The sequence below is a fragment of the Giraffa tippelskirchi genome, chromosome 13 (genome assembly GCF_054371585.1).
Source record: "Giraffa tippelskirchi isolate mGirTip1 chromosome 13, T2T-mGirTip1v1.2.pri, whole genome shotgun sequence".
NCBI lineage: Eukaryota > Metazoa > Chordata > Mammalia > Artiodactyla > Giraffidae > Giraffa > Giraffa tippelskirchi.
Window position 1 is genome coordinate 59327858 of NC_137287.1, and position 19978 is coordinate 59347835.

At 41.0% G+C, this 19978-nt stretch overlaps 1 long non-coding RNA gene across 1 annotated transcript in view; it reads right to left on the reverse strand.

The window, feature by feature from the left end:
* Positions 1 to 10170: 10170 nt before the first annotated feature.
* LOC145531488 (uncharacterized) overlaps positions 10171 to 19978 on the reverse strand; it is a 74861-nt gene continuing 65053 nt past the window's right edge. Inside the window, exon 5 of the long non-coding RNA XR_014072479.1 lies at positions 10171 to 10828. This is a non-coding gene — a long non-coding RNA (uncharacterized LOC145531488). The remainder of the gene's footprint in view (positions 10829 to 19978) is intronic.

Below are 19978 nucleotides of genomic sequence, written 5' to 3' on the forward strand. Positions count from 1 at the left end.
ACGTCTCAAATGTCTGCACCGCCCCCCCCAACACAGATTTGAGTGTTGGGCTTGGGAATACAGACCCCAAAGAGAAACAAGCATAAAATATTTTATATCTCTTGCTTTATTTTTAAGACTTGGTGTGAACTTTCTATCTCCCACAATAAACCATCTTGTTTTCTATTTAATTTTTTTAAAACATTTTTATTGAAGAACAGTTAATTTACAGTTTGTGTTAGTTTCAGGTATACAGCAAAGTGACACAGTTATTGAATATACTTCCCTGTACTATACAGGAGTATTGATTATTTTATATATAGTAATGTGTATCTGTTAATCCAAAATTCCTAAATTAGGAGTTTGTTTTCTATTTTAAAATCACTCACCACTTAGTGAAAGTGCCAGACCCAAAAGACCCCATGAGCCTGCAATATCAGTTTGAAAAAACACTAGAACATCATTGAAAAGATCTCCATCATTATTCTGTAAAGAGATGACACATTTGTTATTAATTCATTGTTAGAAGAGAAAAAATCGATCATCATCTTGAATCACTTCCCCAGGTCACAGATTAGTGACAGACCAGAGTTTAAACCCAGATGTATTAACTCTAAACCTCATGTAAAAATGTCTTTGCCCCTCAAGAAGTTTCCATCTTCACTGGCCTAATGATACATCAAAGTGTTTTTTATCTACCCCCAGCGACCTAGAAGCAACAAAGGAAGCCACTCACTGCCTAGAAAATGTGCCCAAGGCCCAGGTTTTCTCTGCTGGAAACCTTGCTCCCAGTTCTCAGCTCTGGTCCTCCCTATGTCCACATCCAGCATTCAATGTAGAAACTCAAGAGAAGTTCAACATCCTCTCTGTGTACTCATGTATCATGGCTCCCTGGAGCATTTTCCCAGCCTCGTTATTATCATCCATCTGCCTTTTTTACTCAACTATGAAGTCCTTGGATGTATGAATCATCTCTTTTGCATCTTTGATCAGTGTCTGGCCTCTTGTAAGCTCTCTTCTGTCTCTATTTATCAAATAAGTGGACTAGCTTCCTAGTTTTCTGAAGCTAGGTGGGGAGGATTGAAGTGTGTAAAAAATGTACCATTTTCCCAAAAGCCAAAGCCCAGGAATAACTGTAATGAGAAATATATGACACAGTGTTGCACCATGCCAGTCTACAACCTTCCCTCTCCCCTCTATGTTGTAGGTCACATTCTGAAAGTAGCGTTCTATAGCTTAAATGGATCAGGTGTGTACTTAGATTTCCTGTTACTGCCTATTTTTATTTTATTTTACCATTGTGTAATTTGTTTCTTAATATCCAAGATGACTGACCATGCTACCCAGCAGCCTGAAGGAAGGCATTCCTAAATGTCATGATTATTTATCCTGAAATACTCCAACAATCGTATTTGAAATTTGATGTTCTCAAACATATTACTGTAACTGCTTTCCATTTTGATTCAATGATGGAAATAAGGGGAGAGAGACGAACTGCTTATGGGCTATGTTCTTTCCTATGACTTGTCTTCTCTCGCCAAGAGCCCTGGAATTGAAATGTTACGTGTTCCTCTCCTTGTCTTATGATATATGGGGACTTTTCAAGGCTTGAGATTTCAATCCTGGACTTTCAGCTGGTAAGCTAAGACTGATTTCCCATCTATTTCTCTCTGAAAGAGATACTATATCTAAAGAAACCATTATCCTCTGATATTTTCACTCTGGTGAAACCATGGATCATTTTAGATAGACCTACACATATACTTACACACTCTTCATAGCCTAGAATGGCGAGTCTTTCATTTTCTAAATGACCTAATAAATAACAGGTAACTACATATTCTGAATACACTCACCTTCACAGTCACAGAATAAAAAGGCAAGTCCATTTTTCTGTTGGAAGTTTGGAAATTGTTCCAAGTAGGTGGCAAGATGTGTCTTCTCTTTTATTTTGACTTGAGGTCAATATTACCAACTGTTTTCTCTGGGGAAAGAAATGAGCTGCACCATCCCCAAGGTTGTTTTTTTATGCCTATATGTTTCATATACAGATACATCCTGTAGAGAGGACTGTATCATCTGATACCACCCAGCTTGTCATGGATAGCAGTTTACATTCTCAAGCATCACCTCTATACAATAACAAACTAACAGACTTATAAAGCGTATTCTAACTTTAATCTACAGGTGTCATGATTCACATTCTAAAAGAAGCAAGCAGACCGCCATTACCTCAGGTATCTCTGGAGTTCCCAAAACACTGGATCCTGATTGCACACGTCCCAGTGCTGTAAAAGCCTCAGCATAGTGTAAATAAACCCCAAGTCTGGGATCATGCCCACATGCTTTCAGAGATTCTCCGACACCTGAGCCTCTGCCTTCAAAGTCCCCTGGATTGTGGCAGTCCATCTACTCACTTCTGCCACCTCCACATCGATCTCTGCAGGGGAATGACTTAAGGGGCTATTTAGATGGATGCCTGAGACAGCCCAACAAAGATATCCGCCCAGCCATAATCTGCTCGTTCTGTACAGAGAGACGTGGGCTTAGCTCCAAGAATTCCAGTTGCATTACAAGCTGCTGAAAACTTGCAGGCTGCTTAATGCTCAGGAAGTGCTGTTCCCGAACCCAAAGAATAATAAAGAACAATGCAAAGCACAGCCTTCTCCCTTAGTAGCATTTTATTAAAGCCTCAATTTGAGGCAATAAAATGAAATGGAAAACAAAAATATAACAAACAAACAAAGCAAAACAAAAAGCCCCTCATTGAAAGCACTGTGAGTGTTCAAAACATCCCCTTGTACAGAAAGAGGATATGAAGAGCAAGGCCTCTCGGTAAAGAATCAAAATTGTTTTCACTGAACACGTTCAAATTTATGCTATCTACCTTATTTGCCAATTAGTAAACCTATTCATGTTGCTCAAACTCACAGTCAAAATATAGTTACTATAATTTTTCATAAAATTGAAGATATGTGTACTCTATGACCCAGAATTTCCAATCATGGATATATTCCTAAAGGTAACAAAGCAGCCCATGTAAAAATATACTTACAGCATTATTTGTAAGAAAAAAAAAATATATATATATCTTCTAATAGAAGAATGAATTTTTTAACAAAATAGAATACTATACAGTATTTAAAACTGAAATAGAACCTCAACATACCATTTTACACTCTAGGATCACTCTAATCACAATGACAGGAAATAATAAATATTGGCAAAGATGTAGAGAAATGGGAATTCATTTATTGTTTTTGTTTATACATTGTTGATAGGAAAGTAAAATGGTGCAGCGACTTTGAAAAAAAGTCTGGGAGTTCCTCAAACTGTTTAACATATAGTTACCATCTGACTCACAAATTCCACTCCTAGGTAAATACCTAAAAGATATAAAAACAAATTCCACATAAATAGCTTATACATGACTGTTCATAGCAGCATTATTCATAATAGCCAAAAAGTGGAAACCATCCAAATGTCCATCAAGTGATGAATGGATGAATGAAATGTGGCATATCAATACAATAAAATTATTATTCAGGCATAACAAGGAATAAAGTACTGATACTTGCTACAACATGGATGAAAGGAAGTCAATATAAATCTGGATATTCTGGTTCTAGGACCAGATCTCCTACAAACTGTCCAAGAAACTGTGTGCATCCATCCAATAGGAAGCCAAAATCTTGGCCTGCTGACCAATCTTTATAAATTTTTTTCATGAAAGTATTTTTGACCTGTTTTCTGCATTTTTTTCTCAAATTTTCTGCATAGAGAAAGACAAATTCAGAGAGTGTGACCTTCTAAAATATATTTTCTATTGTTACAACTTCTGAATATATTCCATATATCCTTCTTGCTTCTTTTTCAAGTCAAGTATTTAACCTTTCAACTGACCTAATAGAATTTGTTCTTCACAAAGCCTAGACAGTTATTATGCAGATTGTGTCATGTTCCAGGACTTTGTACATTTTGCCAAGATAATACGTAGAAAATGTCTGGGTCTCTTTGAGAACGGTAGGAACTTCAAGGGAATTGAGGGGACCTTTTCTGAGATTTGAATGTCATCTGTAGCATCTTTTCTAGGGATGATGTTGAACTCATAAATCAACCTGCATTACTGTTTGAGATGTTTGAAGTAATGAAAGTTCACCAGAATAATGCTAAAAAATAAAGTTTGTCTTCTGATTATTAGGAAAAGCAAGCATAAGCTACCTGGGCTCTCGTAGCAAAATGCTGTTCAAATTATTTCTATGGAATGTAAAATGACCCTAAGTGCTTGATAATAAGGGTTTTTGTTCTCTAAGATCTTCTTGACCTGTGTAATCCCTCAATTCATTAAAAAAACAGGAGCATATTAAGGAGATCGTGGCCTGTATACAAATAATCTGTCACTGTTTTCATAATGAGAGAACTTTCTCCCAGCCAGGTTAGTCAGTGAATTGTTTGCTCTTTAATAAAATATTTATGTTTTCAAGTCTAAAATGCCCTCAGTGTTGCAATATTTAAAGGAATTTCAAAGTGAGTAATTATAAGTAAGTCCTATGAAAGTAATTTCCTTTCCTATTCTGTCAAAACTCTGAAAATAAGAAATCCATGCTTCTTCACCCCTCTCTTTCCTTTCTCTATCTTCTCTCCAACCCCCCTCCCTCATTATGGTGATTAAGGATGGAATCCATCTTGGGCAAGATTAAGAAACTGGCCAACTTCCTAGTTTAGACCTCATTAGGACTGTTGCAATGATTTCAAGGTTACAGCCTCACCTCCGTTTCCCAACCCTTTTAGCCACCCTCCCTACCAACCAGAACTGGTTCCCTGCAGTGCAGACCTAAGCTTATCAGTGTGAGACTTCTTCAGGACCTTCAGCTCCAGGCTCCCTCTCAAATCCATGCACGGCTTTTCCTTCCTCCCAACCAGCCTCTCATCTGCCCGGTCCCACCAACTGAGCTTTCACCTATTCTCAGATTCTCCAGAATGGTGTCCAAATAGTTCATATATCATCTGTGGTAGGCTGAACAGTGCCCCTTCCCCAAAGAAGCCCTCAGGTAATTCCTCAGAACCTGGAATACATTACTTGACATGTTAAAGGAAACTTTGCAGGAATGATGAAGTTCAGGATCTTGAGATGGGAAGAGTCTCCCAGATTATCGAAGTGTCCTCAATGTTATCACTAGAATCCTTATAAGAGAGAGGCAGGAGGACCAGAGGGAGAGAAGGCAATGTGATGACAAAAGCAGGGAGAAAGTAGGAGATGTGACAATGGAAGCCAAGGTCAGAGATTGAGAGATTTAAAGATGCTACACTGCTTCGTTTTGAAGGTGGAGAAAGAGGCTATGAGCCAAGGAAAGCAGGGGGCCTGTAAAAGATGGAAAAGACAAGGAAATGAACTTGATTTTGGACTCGAAACATCAGATTTCACTGGTAATCTTTGTTCTCTGTTAGATTGGGTTGCTAATCTGATAAAGCAAAGTGGTAATGAATGATCCTGACTTAATTATATCCCCTTTCCTAGATAATGATAACAATAGTGAGATACGATGTTACAATAACACTGCAAGGTAAGCATTATTATCCCAGGTTAGAAATAGTGACCTGGAGGCTCCAGAAAGATGAGCAAATTGCCCAGAATGATAGACTGCGTCTGAGGTTTGCTTAATTCAGTGACCTCACACTGTCCCTTGTCCTCATTCTATAGGACCATTCTGTCTGTGGTTTTCTAAAGACTTGGTGTGTTATTTCAGGCATCACCTCCTTTAGCTGTTCTTAGTACCCCAAATGGATTTCCCCATCTGCTGCATTCAGCATCCTCTATGCCTGGTACACTCCTTACTTCTACCATTTACCATCCATTTATCACCCCAGCGACTACAATCAATTCCTTTAACATATTCCTTGAGGCTAAGAAAATGCCTTATTTTCCTTCATATTCCTAGCATCTAACCCAGTGCCTGTAATGCTGTAAGCTACAAATGCTTGACAGAAGAAAATGAAGGGCAGAACCTTTTATAGATCTACAAATAATGTGTCATCAAAGAGTATGACCCATTTACATTCATCTTTAAAAAGTAATCTAGTGAATCAGTTCTACTCCCCACCCCCACCCCTCTCAGTCCCAAATAAACCTAAAGTATGTTGACCCTAAATGGAACACTCTGTAGAAAAGACACATAAAGATGCTAACATATTGCAACCACTCACTTTTTGTTGTTGTTCAGTCGCTAAGTCTTGTCCTACTCTTTGCGACCCTATGGACTCCAACACTTGAGGCTTCCCTATCCTTCATTGTCTTCCAGAGTTTGCTCAAATTCATGTCCATTGAGTCGGTGACGCTATCTAATTATCTCATCCTCTGCCACCCTCTTCTCCTTTTGCCTTCCATCTTTTCCAGCATCAGATCTTTTCCAATGAGTCAGCTCTTCGCATCAGGTGGCCAAAGTATTGGAGCTTCAGCTTCAGCATCAATTCTTCCAAAGAATATTCAGGGTTGACCTCCTTCAGGATTGACTGGTTTAATCTCCTTGCAGTCCAAGTGGTCTGTCTCTAAGCTAGCTTTGTCAGAGTCCCTCTTCAGCAAAAGTTTATGATCAAAGTAAAACTCAGAAAAAGATATGTTTTTCATGTCTGCTCTTCTTAAATAATTTAGTATTTTAATTAATTGAAGTATAATTCACATACAGTAAGATGCTCAGCTCTTCGATGTGTTCTTCCATCAGCTTTTTAAATAATTACTTTATGTATTTATTTATTAATATTGGCTGTGCTGGGTCTTTGTTGCTGCATGCGGGCTTTTCTCTAGTTGTGGTGAGTGGGGGCTACTCTAGTTTTGGTTCATGGGCTTCTCCTTGCAGTGGGTTCTCTTGTTGCAGAGCACAGCTCTAGAGTTCTGGGTCAGTAGTTGCAGCGCACAGGTTTAGTTGTCCTGTGGCATGTGGAATATTCCCAGAGCAGGGATCAAACCCGTGTCCCCTGCATTGGCAGGTGGATTCTTAACCACTGGACCACCAGGGAAGTCTCTTCCATCAGTTTTGACAACAACAAATCAAAGCACTTTCTACCACCCCAGAAATTCCTTCTTGCCCCTTGTCAGTCACTTCCATGTTCTCCTCCAAAGATTGCTGCTCTGATTTCTATCTTCTGGGTTAGTTTTGTATACTCTGGACTTTCACTTAAGTTGAATCATACACTGTGTACTTTTTGAGCTTGACTTTTTTCACCCAGTCTAGTATTTTTGAGATTCACCTGTGTTGTTGCATGCAGCAATAGTTCATACTCTTTATTGCTGGGTTGAATATCATTTTAGGAACCCACTCCAGTTTATGTTTCTGCTCTTCTGTTGACAGACATCTGGGTTGTTTCCAGGTTTGGGTTTTTTTTAATAAGTCTGCTATGAATGTTCTTGATCAAGACTTTTTGTGTACATATGTTTTCATTTCTCTTGATAAATATCTAGAAATGGAATCGTGGGTTCGCATTGTAAATCTATATCTGCATTTTACCAGATAGAGTATATATATCTAAATACTAGAGTGTTCAAAAATGTACGAATTATCATAATTGTTCTGTGAATGTCAGTGTGTTCCCATAGCAGACTTAGCTACCATGTGTCTTGGGTTACGTTCTCTTGCAGTAGAGGCCAAGACAAGGATTCCTGTGGATGTGATCTGTTGAAATAACACTGTAGGAGAAGCATGTTAGAGAGTAAAGAAAGCAGGGTGTCACAGGGAAGCAGCTAAGCAAAGAAGTGGTTTCAGCTGAAGCCCAGCCTCATTCTTATTCCAAAGAAAGCTCTAGAGCATCCCATCATTTTTTTTAAATAATTTTATTTATTTATTTGTTTTGGCTGTGCTGGGTCTTCATTGGTACTTGGGCTTTTCTCTAGTTGTGGGGAGTAGGGGCTTCTTTCTAGCTGTGGTGCACGGGGCTTCTCATTGCAGTGGCTTCTCTTATTGTGAAGCATGGGCTCTATCCAGGGCACAAGGACTTCTGTAGCTGCAGCACGTGGACTCAGTAATTGCAGTTCCCAGGCTCTAGAGTACAAGCTCATTTGTTGTGGTGCACACACTTAGTTGCCCTAAGTGTGGGATCCCTAAGATCTTCCCAGATCAGGGATGGAACCTTTGTCTTCTGCCTTGGCAGGCAGATTCCTTACTGCTGGGCCACCAGGGAAGCCCTGGAGCATCCCATCTTAAGGTGGGAGAGCTGGGCCCTTTGTATTCAAACTTCAGACAGTCATCAGCTGAAGACAGTCCTCCTCCTCCAGGGAGTGGAATATGTTTCCCAGGCGTCTGTTAAGTATTATGGCTTCTGTGGAGGCCCAAAGCAATTCAGAGGGGGAAACATAAAGAGCTAACACTCACAGCAGCTGGGTGGGCGGAAGCACCAGCCTGGTGAAGAGAACCTGGGTGGGGCTCTAAGCGTCCCCTCTCCCAGCTCAGCCACCAGAGTACATGAATTCTCTCCATCCCGCAGTTCAGTTCAGTTCAGTCGCTCAGTCATGTCCAACTCTTTGCGACCCCATGAACCGTAGCACTCCAGGCCTCCCTGTCCATCACCAACTCCCGGAGTCCACCCAAACTCATGTCCATTGAGTCAGTGATGCCACCCAATCATCTCATCCTCTGTCGTCCCCTTCTCCTCCTGCCCCCAGTCTTTCCCAGCATCAGGGTCTTTTCAAATGAGTCAGCTCTTCGCATGAGGTGACCAAAGTATTGGAGTTTCAGCTTCAGCATCAGACCTTCCAATGAACACCCAGGACTTATTTCCTTTAGGATGGACTGGTTGAATCTCCTTGCAGCCCAAGGGACTCTTAAGAGTCTTCTCCAGCACCAGAGTTCAAAAGCATCAATTCTTCAGCGCTCAGCTTTCTTTATAGTCCAACTCTCACATCCATACAAGACTCCATCCCACAATTTACCTTCAATTCCTTTAGGATGGGACAACTCACACAGAGAAATGTGTTTGGACAGTAGTCCAAGAGGCTCACCTCCACGGCCCAGATTAGATTATTCTATATAGATGATAGCTATCCCCCCAGACTTAGAAAACATGCGTGTCTCTTCAAGGAGTAAAAAGCCAACAGAGGTTGCCACCTCTGAGCATCTACGTGGCGGCCTTGCACTCCAGGGATGGTGTGACTGCTCTCTGAGATCTCCCAGCCCTGACTCCACCCCCCAGCGGTAGCTGCCCCCTGCCCCCCATCATGGTGCTGTGGTCACCACTTAATATCATAGACTTGTAGTCCCAGCGGTCTCGGCAGGAGTGTGAGGAGAGACAGGTTCCTTTGTGACCTGAAGGAAATTTCCATGTCTAAGTCTCATTTCACACAAAAAACTGACCCCTCCTTCATAGACCTGGTCTTTTGAACAAGCGGTCTCTCTCATTGAGGGATATTGTAATCATAAAATGACAGAAATGGGCATAATAATGAAGGACCTACTGTATAGCCCAGGGAACTCTGCTCAATATTATGTAGCATCTTGAATGGGAAAAGAATTTGAAAAAGAATAGATCCATGTATAGGTATAACTGAATCACTGTGCCCTCAGCCTAAAACTAACACAGCATTGTTAATCAACTATACTCCAATGTAAAAGAAAAAGTTAAAAAAAAAAAAAAGAAACAGAATAGATCACAAAATGGCAAAAGATTAATTTCTCTTCTTTCCGGCCAAGCCAGCAACGGTGGGGAGATAGACGTAGAGGGGTCTCAGGAACCACAGATGATCTGTGAACACAGTTGCCTTGCTTTCCAATGTGTTAATTGGAGAGCGTATTAACCACTTGCAGAGAGAGAGGAGCATCACTACAATATTGCAATGCATCCATGGCAACTCAATGTCAAGATGTCTTTCTGTGACCCTCATGGCACTTAGTGTGAAGAAAGGCCCACTCCAGCTTCTCAGTGTGCACTGCTTCTGTTCTGGAGGGGCTCATTCTCAGCAGTATAAGGAGATACTATTCCACTTCTTGGAAATAAGATGGTGGTGGGAACGATAGCTGTTATTGCAAACTCATTGTAGTTTATTATTTCCATCAAAGAAAGAAAGCAAGGAAGTCCTCAGGCAGGCTTAGCTGAAATATTACAGGGGCTAAGAGATGAACTTGAAAAGCCTTTCATTTTAAGGTTGCAGCTGAGGTGTGCAACCGAAAGTCCAGCGAGGAAGAACTTGCCCCAAAACAACCACTGTGACATTGAGCAGCATTTATTAATCTTTGGTTATTTCTCTCTGATTGTTTGAGAGCAAGTAGGCATAAGTTCATATGTAAGACAAGAGCCCCATACATTACATCTCCTCCCTAGCTTCTTCAAAAAAATAAAAACACAAGAAAAAAATCTAGAGTATTCATATGCTGATGGAGAGAAGGTCATTTTCAAATACCCACTCATAACTCTTTAAATTGTAGTCCTTCTCCAAGTCCTGGGACATTGATTTTGGCTACTAAAGCTGTCACTTCATTTGATAACTGTGACCCTAAGAATAACTATGTCAGCAGCTGACCCAAGGGGAAAACAGATAGGAAAAATACCTAAAGTTCATTATTTCTCAGTGATGCCCAGTTGTTAGAAAAGAGAGTCCCACATGGAAATGACATGGTGAGATGATAGGAAAAGTGTACATTGGCTAGCCCATTGAAAAGCTGACTTTATGTTTGAAATTACTTATTACTGATATCAGAGGCTCATGTGCCTGGCCACAGATATCCATCCTTTCCCTCAGAGGTAAAACTCAGCATGCAGCAGAAGTGTGATTACATTCCCAACTCAGCAGTAGTGACCTATTATGGAGTTAGAGCCGAAGAAGATTCCTCAGCATGTCATCTTCAGTTTACTACCACTGGTTAACCTAGTGGAACAAAAGAAACCCATCTGGTTAGAAGTGACATTTAGAAAGCAAAGTTGATTTGAAAACTTACACTTATTGGGCCTCCTGGAGGCTCATCTCTTAAACAAATTAGGTTAAGGATGAAAGTATTGAAGATAGACCCCTATTAATATCCTTAGAGTTTATGAATTCACTCAAAATCTGGGTAAAAGAGAGGCAGGTTTCTGCACAAAAACACAATTTTAGTGTAGTCCTAGCCAATTGCAAACTGAGGATAAATTTCCAGCAACTCAAAGGGTAGACACAGCCATCTAAGGAGGAAAACTGTATGGATCACAACAAACTGTTGAAAATTCTTAAAGAAATGGGAATACCAGATCACCTTACCTGTCTCCTGAGAAATCTATTATTGTTGCAGAAACCAGTACTCGAGAAACCAAGCACCACACTCGAAGAGTTGGAGAACTCAGGTTTATTACGCCAGTGGGCCCAGAAGAGTTAACACTCCAAGCTCTGAGCCCTGAACAAAGGGATTACAGAGTTTTTATAGACAGGCTGTAGTGGGCAACACTAGCTGTTAATAGGCTGTTTTAAACTAAGGGGTTTCACGCAGGCGGGAATAGCAACCAAGATGGGGAGGGGGATGCCAGCCTGGACAGGCATGATTAAGCAGGTTTGCAGGGGTGGGGTGATTGCAAAGAGCAGGACAAGGGTGAGTGAGATAAACTCCAGTTCCTAGTATTGCAAGTCCCCACTTTCTGAGACTACGTGACCTATGTGATCTAGACTTTGCAAGGGGCAAGCTGAGTTACAGAGGCAGAAGGAGAAGGAGGTTATGTAAAATTTTAACTTTTCCTCTTCATTATGTGGGTCAAGAAGCAAAAGTTAGAACCGGACATGGAACAACAGACCGCTTCAAAATTGGGAAAGGATTATGACAAGGCTATATATTGCCACCCTGCTTATTTAACTTATATGCAGAGTATATCATGCAAAATGCCAGGCTGGCTGGGATAACGATGGCTGGGAGAAATATGGACAACCTCAGATGATACCACCCTAATGGCAGAAAATGAAGAGGAACTAAAGAGTCTCTCTTTTTTTTTTTTTTTTTTAATTTATTTATTTTAGTTGGGGGCTAATTACTTTACAATATTGTAACAGTTTTTGCCATACATTGACATGAATCAGCCATGGGTTTACATGTGTTCCCCTTCCTGGACCCCCCACCCACCTCCCTCCCCATCCCATCCCTCTGGGTCATCCCATTGCCCCGGCCCTGAGCCCTTGTCTCATGCATCGAACATGGAATGGTGTTCTGTTTCACATATGATAATATACATGTTTCAATGCTATTCTCCCAGAACGTCCCACCCTCACCTTCTCCCTCAGAGTCCATAAAATTGTTCTATGCATCTGTGTCTCTTATTCTGTCTCGCATATAGGGTTATCGTTACCATCTTTTAAAGAGTCCCTTGATGAGGGTGAAAGAGGAGAGTGAAAAAGCTGGCTTCAAACTCAACATTCAAAAAACTAAGATCATGGCATCCAGTCCCATCACTCATGGCAAATAGAAAGGGGAAAAGTGGAAACAGTGACATATTTTCTTTTCTTGGGCTCCAAAATCACTGCAGTTGGTGACCGCAGCCATAAAATTAAAAGACACTTGCTCCCTGGAAGGAAGGCTATGACAAACCTAGATAGTGTATTAAAAAGCAGAGACCTCACTTTGCTGACAAAGGTTTGTATAATCAAAGCTATAGTTTTTCCAGTAGTCATGTACAGATGTGAGATTTGAACCATAAAGAAGGCTGAGCACTGAAGAATGGATGCTTTTGAATTATCGTGCTGAAGAAGACTCTTGACAGCAAGAAGACTCTGGACAGCAAAGAAATCAAACCAGTCAATCCTGAAGGAAATCAACCCTGAATAGTCATTGGAAGGACTGATGTTAAAGCTGAAGCTCCAATATTCTGGCCACCTGATGTGAAGAGCTAACATTGGAAAAGACCCTAATGCTGGGAAAGACTGAAGGCAAAAGGAAAAAGGGGTGGCAGAGGAAGAGATGGTTAAATAGCATCACTGACTCAATGGACATGAATTTCTGTGACCTCCGGGAGATAGTGGAGGACAGAGGAGACTGGTTTGCTGCAGTCCATGGGGTCGCCAAGAGTCGGACACCTCTTAGCAACTATTCAACAATGACAAAAAACAACAGTTACCTCTTGAGAATGAGATGAGGCCAGAAGTGAAACAATGACTCAATTTCAATATTTATAATACAGCATTTTATTGCAACCAGTTTGGAGCTCAAATTTTAAAAAATGAGTATAACTGTACAAACACATATGAAACAAGCTCTGTGATGAAAGATGAATGATAATAGAGGTGATTTGACCTGGGAAACTACTGTCAGAGCAATCCTTGAAACAATAGTACAAAGAAGATGCAAAGGGGATTTTCTCTATATTTACAAAGATCCAGCAAAAGAAAACATGCAGAAGTAGAGTTTGGCTAGAAACTGCTGCAGGTCCTTTTTAACTTTAGCATTGAAATGCGCTCTCAAGAAAAAGTTTAGAATCGTAGAGAGAGCTGGGAAGAAAACAAACCAGGATAGAAAACCATCTGAAGGAATTCCCTAGCAGCCCAGTGGTTAAGACACTGCACTTCCAATGCAGGGGGCATGGGTTCAGTCTCTGGTCAGGGAACTGAGATCCTAGATGCCAAGCAGAGTGGCCAAAAGTAAATAAATAAATAAATAAAAGAACTAAACTGAAAACCATCCAAACCATCTGCCTTCAATTCCACTAAACACAAGAAACTGAAGACAATTCTTGCCTCACCTGCATGATAGCCACACCCTTCCCCCTCTAACTCCAGTGTGTGGTTTCAGAGAATCTACAGTCCATGGGGTCGCAAAGAGTCGGACATGACTTAGTGACTAAAACCACAAGGACAATCTCTATATGCATATCTTACACTTGCATTCTTTTCCTCCCAAAGTTGGATGTGAATAGTTTAAAAACCGAGTGAAATAGTTAAGACATTTTTGCAATTGCAGAGAAGTGTCCATGTTAACTGCATGAACTAAAAATCATCATCATTCCAACAAATCCAATATAACCCAGGAAAATAACAATACCAACAAATGAAGCCAGTGTGAAGCCACTCAGCACTGTGGTACTAGATTAATCATGTTGCTCTTTGAGAATGTAAAGCTTTTAATCATGTAGCGCTGCAGTCTTTGGTGAAAATTCACGGGCACTCTATGGGCTTATTTTGGGCCCCAGGGCCCCTGTATTGTTCACTAAGTACAGTGAAAACCTGTTAAGGGTAAAGAATAAAAATTAATGTCAAAGCGAATAAAGGAACTGAAAAGGTCAAAACTTGTTCCTAGGGCCAAGGAATATGCCTGGCCATGGTAAAAACCATGGAAATCAAAATTAAATAGAGAGCTTATGCCCATAAACTTGCAGAAGTAGCAAAATTGCTGCAATTCAGCTTTCCAATGGCTGTGCATTACAGACACATTATATGCATAGGGATGTATTATGGCTATGTGTAAACATATGTGTAAGTAAGAGACAAATTTCAGTTTTTGTTCTTGTAATCCAAATACTTGAATTATCTATTGAATTATCTTACCTGAAGGAAATACATAGCAGTCTCTCTCAGAAGACCCATGTCAACCTTCGATATATATAAATGCCTCCTGGTAGTTGTATGTATATATATATTTGTAAACACACACACACACACACACACACACATAAAAATCATGTAAGCTGAAGTTATTAAATGCATTCCTCAGATTTCCAGGAGCCTTTTTACATTTATGTGCAAAAGCCATATTATCCTTATGGATGAATGGTTTATGTGTATGTGTGTGTGTGTGTGTGTGTGTGTGCCTACCAGCAGGCATTAAAATTTTGGTATCTAATGAGCACCCATTTTGTAGTGGAAAATAAACATAACACTGATATAACAAAAATATGATTACATTTACTTAATCCCAACCTCAGTGTATCACAAATTAGTTTGGGCTTTTTTTGTTTGTTTGTTTGTTTAAATATTTATTTATTTGGCTCGGCCAGGTCTTATTTGTGGCATGTGGGATCTTTTTCTTGCTATACATGGGATCTTAGTTTCCCGACTAGGGTCAAACTGAGGCCCCCTGCATTGAGATCACAGAATCTTGCCACTAGACCACCAGGGAAGGCCCACAAATTAGTTTTAAAAGGGGTGATGATATCATTTCACAAGTCATTTATCATGAAACACTAGGATTTAGGATGGTTCAAGAGGTGGGGTAGGATACATCAATGTCTCACAAATTATTCCTAAATATTAAGGTCTACAAATAGCTCATTTGGTAGGAAAAGGTCAAAAAAATTCTAAGAAAAAATATTCTACAAAACTGCTTGTGCAGATTTAGCCCTTGCAATCACCAGTAATCAATGGTCCATGAAGGCAGCCACAGTCCATGAAACCTACATTTGGGTTTCACCGGCCATACTGCCAGGCCCACGTGATATCAATGGCCAGGGCATTTCTCAGCAGGCCCCTGCCTTCTCCCTGCCTGCACCAGGGGAAAACCATTCCATTGGCCCCGTTGCCTCCCTGGCTGGGCTTTCAGACATCTTGGCTTTCCTTTCTTCCATAGTCATTACCTTGGCTTCCAAATCTACAAATCAACCTGACAGTACAAACCTATTCTTCCCAATGGGGCCCTCAGAGCATTTACCTTTCCCTGTTCTAAGTAAGAAGTCCCAGCCAAGCACCAAGGACTGGGTGTCTGCCATCTGTAGATTCTACTGGTCAAAATCAGTTCTGGGTTGAAGACCCTGCATTAGCTCAGTGTCCCCCAGGAGGTTGGGGTGGGGGGAGTGAGTTGGGGTAGGACCAACTCATTCAGTGGTCAGCAGCTCTGCCTGTGACCTGACATGACCTCCAGCAACCATCACCTGCCCCTTGAGCATTGTAGAAGAAACCAAGATGGGTCTCAGGTGGTCATGGAAACAGCAGATGAGAAGGGGAGGAAAACCTCAGAATGACTTACTTCAGAAACAGCCAAGGCTCCCCCTTGAGGGGGAAGGTTGTGTGCCAGCAAGAAAGAGTCAAATTCACTCTGTAGCCTATTCTCAGGGTGTGTGTATATCTTGTGTGTATGTGTGTATACATACATACACATTATACCACAGCATACATTTATAAGCCAGCAGCCCTCCAAAATAAATCAGGTGGAGGGGTGAAACAGGAGGGAAAATGAATACCTATTCTGGGCAATCATAAAGGTCCCTGTTTATTTATAAATGTTTTAAGATGTCAGGTTGAAAGGTGCCAGGCTATTTGAATAAGTGATTTGGTCCACAGGCATTATGACTATGGCAGTAACAGTTATTATTAATCAAATAGCTGACTATTTTTTAAAGTCATGCAATAGGATCAGGAAAACACGTCTAGGGGTCAGCTTCCTATTTCAGTGACAGCCTGTATCAGGGCATGTTGTGAAAACAGACCAATCATTTGTTTTAGAAAAAAAATAATATATTCAAAATCCGTTCCTGCCTTTAATTCCTTCCAAATAAACAAAAGTGTATGTGTGAGTGGCTGCAGGCGAGTGTGCTCAGGTGTTGACATATTGAAACGGAGATGTTTTTCAGCACAAAAAGCCACCAGAACATTTGCCAACCTGGTCACAGCTCTAAATGAGTGTTGAAATATTTCCTATAACTTAAACAGCATGTAAACTGAGTTATTGAATGCATTCCTTAAATTCCCAGGAGTCTTTTTGTTTTTATCTGCAGGAGCCATATTATACGTAATGGATGGATCTTTTAAACACCCTCCATGTGTGAGTTTATGTAAATTCGAGTTTTTCAAAGGTGCTTCTGTTAGGTGCACACGTATTAACCTCCCACCACCCTGTCCGCTGGAACACCTGGGATAAGGATGTAAGGTGTGATCAGAGGAAGCTCATATTGAAACAAACTTGAGCCTTTCTGTTTGCTAGCGGCATAGCTCTAACCATTTTCCCATCAGGACTATTCTGGGCAGAATGGCAGTTCATTTTAGCTTTTTACCCTGAAACTTAACCCCATGATTCTCTGCACACCCTCACTCCTGAACAGATATATTTGACTACACCAGCTGCTCAAATGATATGCCCCAAAGAGGCACGGATCAAAGCATCAGCCATACCAGTTCTTTACTTTTCTCTACCGTTTTAAAGGATGAAATAGACAATTCAGGTAAAGCACCGGCTAAGACGGAGATGCTGAAATACCCAGAGATTTAGAATGGTTTTCACGATTGCATCTTTTTCAGTTTTACTGCAGTGTAGTTGACATACGATAAACTGTACGCTTTGATAGGTGTTGCCATGTTTAATCATCTGTAACATCGTCACCACGATCAAGGCAGCACCCTCAATTCTCCATGGGCCTCTTTATCATTTTTCGCCTTCACTCCATCCTGCATTCCTCAACCTCATCCTAAACTTAGGACCTTGCTCTGTTAAGGAAGCCAGGTGAGTTGTCCTATTAGAATATTTTTGACTGCTTTCTTCTTCTTGGTGTCATTTGGCTTATTCCTCTCTCTCTCAGGTTTCCCATAAAGTAGAAGGTTTATTTAGAGGCTTGATGAATTCCTCTTAAGCATTTTTAGCTAAAAATAACATATGTATTTCATGAGGCATCATGTCAAAGACACAATATCTGATTGATACAAATGTCTCTATGAATCATCAAAAAAGCAAGAGAATACCAGAAAAACATCTATTTCTGCTTTATTGACTATGCCAAAGCCTTTGACTGTGTGGATCACAATAAACTGTGGAAAATTCTGAAAGAGATGGGAATACCAGACCACCTGACCTGCCTCTTGAGAAACCTGTATGCAGGTCAGGAAGCAACAGTTAGAACTGTATGTGGAACAACAGACTGATTCCAAATAGGAAAAGGAATACGTCAAGGCTGTATATTGTCGCCCTGCTTATTTAACTTATATGCAGAGTACATCATGAGAAACGCTGGACTGGATGAAGCACAAGCTGGAATCAAGATTGCCGGGAGAAATATCAATAACCTCAGATATGCAGATGACACTACCCTTATGGCAGACAGTGAAGAAGAACCAAAGAGCCTCTTGATGAAAGTGAAAGAGGAGAATGAAAAAGTTGGCTTAAAGCCCAACATTCAGAAAACTAAGATCATGGCATCCCGTCCCATCACTTCATGGCAGATAGATGGGGAAACAGTGGCTGATTTTATATTTTTTGGGCTCCAAAATCACCGCTGATGGTGATTGCAGCCATGAAATTAAAAGATGCTTACTCCTTGGAAGGAAAGTTATGACCAACCTAGATAGCATATTAAAAAGCAGAGACATTACTTTGCCAACAAAGGTCCAGCTAGTCAAGGCTATGATTTTTCCAGTGGTCATGTATGGATGTGAGAGTTGGACTATAAAGAAAGCTGAGTGCCAAAGAATTGATGTTTTTGAACTGTGTGCTGGAGAAGACTCTTGAGAGTCCCTTGGACTGCAAGGAGATCCAGCCAGTCCATCCTAAAGGAGATCAGCCCTGGGTGTTCATTGGAGGGACTGATGTTGAAGCTGAAACTCCAATACTTTGACCACCTGATGCAAAGAGCTGACTCATTGGAAAAAACCCTGATGCTGGGAAAGATTGGGGGCAGGAGGAGAAAGGGACAACAGAGGATGAGATGGCTGGATGGCATCACTGACTCGATGGACGTGGGTTTGGGTGGACTCCGGGAGTTGGTGATGGACAGGGAGGCCTGGCGTGCTGTGGTTCATGGGGTCGCAAAGAGTGGGACACGACTGAGCGACTGAACTGAACTGAATACTTGCTTTTATTTGTTGTCTTTTTTTTTTTTTTGCTTTTAATGATGTATTTTCTTCCTTAAAAGTTAACATGTAAGAAAATCTAGGTTAGGGTTAAGATGACTCTTAGTTGAATTACAGAAAAGGGAGTTTTAATGTTGCATCTGTTATAAAATATGTCTGTGCATGAGTGCTCAATCACTTCAGTCATGTCCGACTCTTTGCGACACTATGGACTGTAGCCCACGGGCTCCTCTGTTCATGGGATTCTCCAGGCAAGAATTCTGGGTTGAGTTGCCATTTCCTCCTGCAGGGGATCCTCCTGACCCAGGGATTGAACCTGCATCTCCTGTGTCTCCTACATTGCAAGTGGATTCTTTACCACTGAGCCATCAGTGAAGCCCGATGATATATGTTTATTCCTCCCTTATTTACTCCTCACTGTGAAGAGAGGCAGCTTAGTAATGGTTCGGCAGCAAGAGGCATGGATTTGAATCATGGCTCTCTCATTGAAAGCAGTGTGGCCTTAGACAGTTAGTTTATTTTCCTCTGCACCTTAGTTTCCTCACCTGCAAAATAGAGATGAAAATGCCAGCCCCAAATACATGAAAGGTACTTTATATAAACCAAAAGAGATAATGTTGATGTCTTGTGAAGAATAACATTCGAATCAAAGTTTTTATTATGCTGATGTTTCTTTGAGATAAGGAGAAATCCTCGCTAATAAATCGCATAGGTGGAGAAACTGAGACACACAGAGAGAAAATGATTTTACAAAGCCAAGGAAACATCATCTTCTTGGTTCCTACCATGATGATGGATCAGGGTCTGAAAACTGCATAAGAGCCAGGACCCAAAGGCATAGAGGGATAATAGCCTGCAGCCTATTGTGTGCTGTCATTCTCAAAATGCAATTAACTGGGTGATGTATTTTCTCCATATGCATGCTAAGTCCACTTCAGCCATGTCTGACTCTTTGAGACCTTATGGACTGTAGTTCTCCAGGCTCCTCTGTCCATTGAATTCTCCAGGCAAGAATACTGGAGTGTATTGCCATGCCCTCCTCCAGAGGATCTCCCTGACCCAGGGATTGAACCAGCGTCTCTTATGTCTCCTGCGTTGGCAAGCAGCCACCTGAAGTGAAATGGAAGTTGCTCAGTCACGTCCGACTCTTTGTGACCCCATGGACTATATAGTCCATGGAATTCTCTAGGCCAGAATACTGAACTGGGTAGCCATTTCCTTCTCCAGGGGATCTTACCAACCCAGGGATCAAACCCATGTCTCCTGCATTGCAGGTGGATTCTTTACCAGTTGAGCCACCAG